Consider the following 6,722-nt stretch of genomic DNA (forward strand, 5'->3'; position numbering starts at 1 on the left):
CGCTCTCCGGCCATCTTTCCTACTTACATTCGTATACGTATGTATATCTCTTTTTAAACCAGCTATTCCCAATCACTAGTCCTTATTCAGCACACAAATCTACAGGCTCTTCACTATTTCCATTTACAACGTTAAACACCCCATGTACACCAATTATTCCCTCAACTGCCACATTACTCACCTTTGCATTCAAATCACCCATCACTATAACCCGTGCATCATAACTGCTAACACACTCACTCAGCTGCTCCCAAAACACTTGCCTCTCATGATCTTTCTTCTCATGCCCAGGTGCATAAGCACAAATAATCGCCCATCTCTCTCTCCATCCACTTTCAGCTCTATCCATATCAGTCTAGAGCTTACTTTCTTACACTCTATCACATACTCCCACCACTCCTGTTTCAGGAGTAGTGCTACTCCTTCCTTTGCTCTTGTCCTCTCACTAACCTCTGACTTTGCTCCCAAAACATTCCTAAACCACTCTTCCCCTATACCCTTGAGCTTCATTTCACTCAGAACCAAAACATTCAGGTTCAGGTTCCTTTCCTCAAACATACTACATATCTCTCCTTTTTTCTCATCTTGGTTACATCAATACACATTTAGACATCACAATCTGAGCCCTCGAAGAGGATGAGCACTCCCCGCGTGACTCCACCTGTTTCCCTTTTTAGAAATTGAAATTATATATATATATATATATATATATATATATATATATATATATATATATATATATATATATATATATATATATATATAATGTGTTTGTATCAACGAAGTAACTTGGGCTTATATAATAGGGATACAGATCCTGTACCTAGGTAAATGCATCAGGGTATTCTGTCATATGTTATTAAATGTTTCACGTTAAATGTTGAATTAAACGATAAAATATTTCTGTATTTTCTTTTACACATCTTTTTGCCACCTGTCATAAAAAAATATTAAACACAAGAATTGGCAGGGGCCTTATCTCTACCTCTTCCGACTCTGGGAGATGGAGAGGATGATTTAGTCATGGGGGTGACTTAGTCGCTATTGGATAATAAGAACCTCATGATCCCTTATACATTTACTGGCCATGTCTTGCTTGTTAGCTTAAACTACTCGCATCTCCTACGGCGCCATTACGTGTCCGCACAACGCAGTCCCATTAAGTTTCCCCAAGTTAACAGACCCAGTTGAAGGTGTTCGAATGAAAGCTTTTTACTTTTTACATCCAACTCCTAGCCAGTTACATGGCTCTTCCGTTAATAACTGTTAACATGTATCAGTAAAATAATGCCGACACGATTCAACCAATTCGAAATGAAGGTGGGAGTAACCTATATGCCGAATGGCGAGCAAACAACATTACGGCTAGGCTACAGCTGGAGCGTACGTCATGACGCTCTTACTTCACGGACATAAATCAATCGATCTTGGGAGAGACTACGATCCTCACATGATCACTAAACCACAAGGTCTCACACGCGAAGATTTCAAAGTTACGAATTTAGCCACAAAGGACTGACTTTCGTTAATATTTTGTGCCGTAACTTGTCACAAAATGACGGACGTTCTTATTAGCAAAACCCAGTGAATGGACTTCCCACACGTACGCTTCCCTATCCCGTTTCAGCTCCCAAACCCGCCCACTGGTTTTATAATAGGCTCAGGGAGAACACAACCTCCTATATAACCATAGGCATTAAATCGTGAATTCTGGTTACCTGCGCTGGTCAGCAAGGTTCACGAAAGACCATGATAACTGTTTCTGTCACCGATCATGTTTTGATCATTGCCTTGAAGCATAGAGTATGTACGTTAATAATAGCCAAATGCAGCGGTGAATAGGATGAGGATAGTCAAGTGATACTAAATATTTTTTTTTACCTTTCAGCAAACATTATTGCCTCTCTTGGTTAGTCTACAGTCCTCTAAATTTCCATTGTTCTGTTTGCTTCCTTGCTCAGAGCATCTAGGAACTAGAGGAAGAACATGGTCTGTCATAACAAACACCTGCAGTACAAGTTAAGTATACACAAGTTGATGGCGCTCTTACATGCAATGCTGGACCGCACGCAATGTTTCTCAACAAGTATTTATTTCAGGGTCAGAGGAAGGGTTAAACAAATTAAAGGCAGTTGCCTAGGGCACCAGACCTTGGCCAGGGAAAAAAAAATCGATGACAGCAAAGCAGCCATGCATGTGCACCATACATGACCCCTGCCCTCTGGGGGGTTTACATCTTTTCACTTTCGCAAGATTGTCTCCTGCAGTGTCGTCAGGAGACAGTATTCCTATACCTCAAGAAACACTGAGTAACATAATCCTTTTGTTTTATTCCAGCTTTAGCGATGTGGCGCCAGGAACAATGTAGAAGCCGCATTTGCTCACATCTATTCTCTACCTGTCAGGAGTAACGCACTGAAACCACAGCCCCCCTATTCGCCAGGCCCCAATATACCTTTCCGTAGTTTCCCCCCGGCTGCTTCGCATGCCCTGGTTCAGTTCAGTGCCAGAGAACGGTCGGGAGTATAGGGTCCATCAGTGGAAGAACCCCTGCGTTCTACGCGCACATGAAGGACACACCCATGTCAAATACCCATTCTATCGGTCTCTGTCTGTCTGTGTGTGTGGGTCGAGAGGGGATGGATTTTCATGTTTGAAACTATATATTATCCTACGGATTTGGCCATATACTCGAAAATGTGCCTATGGAAGAAAGTTCACCAGCAAAACTAAAAAACCAACTGAAAATGCATCCTTCAACCATGTTACACTAGGTAGGGCTGTCTTCATCTCTATGGCCAACTGGACAAGAAATAATCTTAAAATAATCAAATTTCAAGACACTTAGTTTCTTTTCAGAATAAAAAGAATACGAAAGTTATCAATCTTAAAAATGTGCAAGCGCCAACTGTAAGTCGATATTTGCATATTGTGCAAAATTAATATGATCGCCTTCTTCGATGGCGTTCTTCTTAATTTCTCCACTTAATCCTATTATTAATGATTATAATAATAATAATAATAATAATAATAATAAATAATAGGCGGGGGAATTCGCAGTTACCTTAGTGTTCGAACCTTATGCAACTCTGCAAATTGCTTGGAACTGCCTCGATGATTCAACAGTTTAACCCAGTTAAGCAGCCAGCTAAAAAGCTTAAGTGCTAGGTCGAGAAGCATTCATCTTCGTATTCTCACACGATGGCGGTGGGGTCTCAATGCACAAAAGGTAGGCAGGCAAGTGAGGTTTGGCTCCAATAACCTGCATTGGTCACCCCAGACAAGTGTGATATCAGAGGCCTGTGAATATAAAGTTATCACCAAGGTGGTCGTCGAGGAGCTTTCAGAGGGAGAGCATTGTGGCCGCAGGTTCAGAGATGATTATCTCTGATGGTCAGTAACTATACACACGCACATACCCGCAGGCGCGTTAGCAACAACCTCTCATGGGAGCCGCCACTCCTATACCTCCCTCACTTCAGGCCGAGAGGCAAATTCTTTTATCATTCTGCTTTTCTTTTGTTGTGAATTATGATAAGTTGCTTCTCCAGCTCATCATCCTCCAAGGAACGAGTGAACTTTAGAAATGGAAGTTTACTTACTGGTTTACGTAAGATGTGTGCTTTACAGCATATATGTTGCAGTCATAGCCACGCAGACTCACAGGATAGTCCCTCAGCCTGCAAGTATATGTATGAAGTTCACCAACAGAGCGGAAAACAAACACACATGGCAAATCCAAATAAATACACATACACTATTGTATACAAAAATACAATTGTATAAAACACACACACGAATAGTATGAAAGTATGAAAGATATAAATAAATAAATATATAAATATCCTGGAGTTCCTCCACAACCCCTTCTCTAAGAGCTCTTATTAAGAAAAGTGTAACATTATCTCCTGAGCGATATTCCCATGTCCATGTTGTCAAGGTTAATTCTGGTCGCGACTTGAAAAGTCACCTCCGAGGCTGTATCGCTGGGAGTACAGTCTCCTCGAAGAACATCCCACTCCAAAGGAGTCCATCATTTCCCTGCAACTTTAAGTAGCGCAGCCTTTGAGCAGCAAGAGCTACCGGAGGAGGTCCTGGATTAACAGCAGAACCCTTCCAATTGTAGGGAGGGGTCCTAGAGGAATTATAGATGAATACATAAAAGGTTAAAAATACGGTATATAAAGGGCTATAAGGTTAATCGATGTGACATGAAATTCTCACAACATACATACGTTAGACGGAAATTCAGTCTTTGGGTAAAAAAAAAAAAAGGTTATCCAGTCTTTGGGTTAAAGAAAGTTATCTAAATAGCAAATCTCTATATTTGGCCAAGATTTGCCCCTATGTTCTTGATGCTCGCAATTATGTTTACATTGCACAAACCACGTTTTCTTCGACCTTAACAAGAAATATAACCACCAGCCCTCCAGCAAATGAGGTAGGGGTGGCCTACCCTTCTTCCCCACACGCAAAGTAACGAGCCCCCCTTAACCTAACCTGAATGTGAGAGCAATTATCATGCAGGCAACCCGGGTGGTTGTCTAGCCTTAAAGGTTGGCAGACTATTAGCCTTGCAAATAATTGGTAAATCCAGCCGTCTAAGCTTCATCTCAAATGGCCATTATGTTCATAACATACTATACCATGTTTTATGTAGGGTGCCATGGTATAGCACTGATAGTTACTGAAGTGAATATCACTTAAGACACACGACTGAAGGGCACCAACAGGTTCTGGTGGCACATCATGCGCCTTTTCCATGATATGGAAAGTCTATACATTACATTTCACGATGATAGGGAGTGTCCAATGTCATACACTGAGAATACATGCAGAAATATGTATAGTGTCTATGGGGGATTTTCTGCCCCCATCTCGAAGAGACTAACCTCAGGATCGTTAAACAGACCAGCTAGCTCTTTGATCCCATATTTCAGTAGACCTAATCCGAAGACCACAACTACGATTATTACCTTTATAATTAAGCTTTTTAAAGGACTGTTATGGTTTGATGGGGACACGTCCGTCGGGAGTACACAAATTACACACGGGTTACATTCCTGTGTTTGTACTGTTCGTAACTCAAATTATAACAAATGATAATTCGCATATTTAGTAAATACCTATTCCTGTCTTGCAAAAACGAAGCCTGTGGAATTATCAGATACTGTGTTTTTTCGTTCTACATCAACCTAAACAGAAAAGTTTACCTTTTTTAACAGAGTTAAATCTCATCCTACATTTATATAATTTACACATACATATATACTTTTTTCATTCCATATGTATTATATACACACAGAACATATGTCAGTGAATGAAAATAGCTTTACTTCAAATATATAATTTTACTGTAAAAAAGTTTCATATAGTTGCTGCATAATCCTGTATTCCCCATGTTGACCCATTTACACTTTCTTTGAAGATTTAGGGGTATCTACGATAAACTATAATTTTTCGCGTGTTCTTTGCTAGTTATTTATGAATAAACTGTAGAGTACTATATCTGTTAGGACTTTAAATGAAGACACAAAAGTCAAAAGCCACAAGTGTGGCACGACCCAATAAATTGCCCTAGATACACAAATTCACTTTGTGTGAAGTTGCTTTAGGACACAATGCATAACCATGCAGCTAATACGAAAATTATTCAAATTAAATTTCCCTCAAAGTATAATGATAGATATATCTCTAACAAACTTCTATTCTTGTAATCAATCAAGATCAAAGAAAATAAGTCGCATGCTTTAAACAACTTACACAGGCTTTGGAACGATTTCTTACCTGACACAACTTGCATGCACTTTGAGCTTAACATAATTGCCCATCCATTCAGCTACCTACTCATCAGTGGAATCTAAGTCTACCGTGGCAAAGTTGTCTGCCAAATTCACACTTGATTATTCTCTATATCTACAAAGCAATTTGTAACCCTAATAGAGGATATGCAACTTAACTAGTCTTTGGCTATAATTGGATGGTTAGAGTTGCTGCTGTAGTAATCAATGGTTTTGCTGAGCGTGACACTATTCTTAATCATAATGGATCATCTCCCAAGGGCAGCATGATTTTCCTCTCACCACCATTAATGAAAAAAAGGATAAAGATTACAGGTACTACTTCAGTTTTGACTATACGGAGCTCAAGAATTGTGGTTTCATAGTAGACTTTCATCATAACAGTATACAAATAAGTCAGTTAAATCTGATATTTAGAGTAATGCAATTATGAACTAATACAATCATACAACACTATAGCATATCTATTACACAATAAATCATTATCAACACAGAAATCAAAGACCCTTCTTAAGAGTTCCTGAAGCCTCAAGGTTGCATTCCATACACAAGTGGGGATATCATGATCTCCCTTGGAGCAATACAGTCCTTAACAAAACTGCATTACCTTCTTTCTACTGGTGTTGCTATAGCCTTGCCCAGGATGACTTCTCACTTGCAGGTGGAGTCTGGTAAAACTAAACACTACAATATTTAAGTATTTACATTGTGGTTCTTCCTCCACCACTTTACTATCTAGAGTTGAATCAAAAGCTTTCAGTCATATTTACTCTCCTACAATCACCTCTGTACACCCACTTGTCTCTGTGCATTGACATTGCTCATATCTCTCTCTTCTTCAGATAATATTTTGGCCAATGTTCTCATGAACTGTCTAGATGTGTCCCTAAATCTAGTGCTTCCCAGTGTGTGTGTGTGAAG

Source organism: Panulirus ornatus, chromosome 11, assembly GCF_036320965.1.
Source record: "Panulirus ornatus isolate Po-2019 chromosome 11, ASM3632096v1, whole genome shotgun sequence".
Taxonomy (NCBI): domain Eukaryota; kingdom Metazoa; phylum Arthropoda; class Malacostraca; order Decapoda; family Palinuridae; genus Panulirus; species Panulirus ornatus.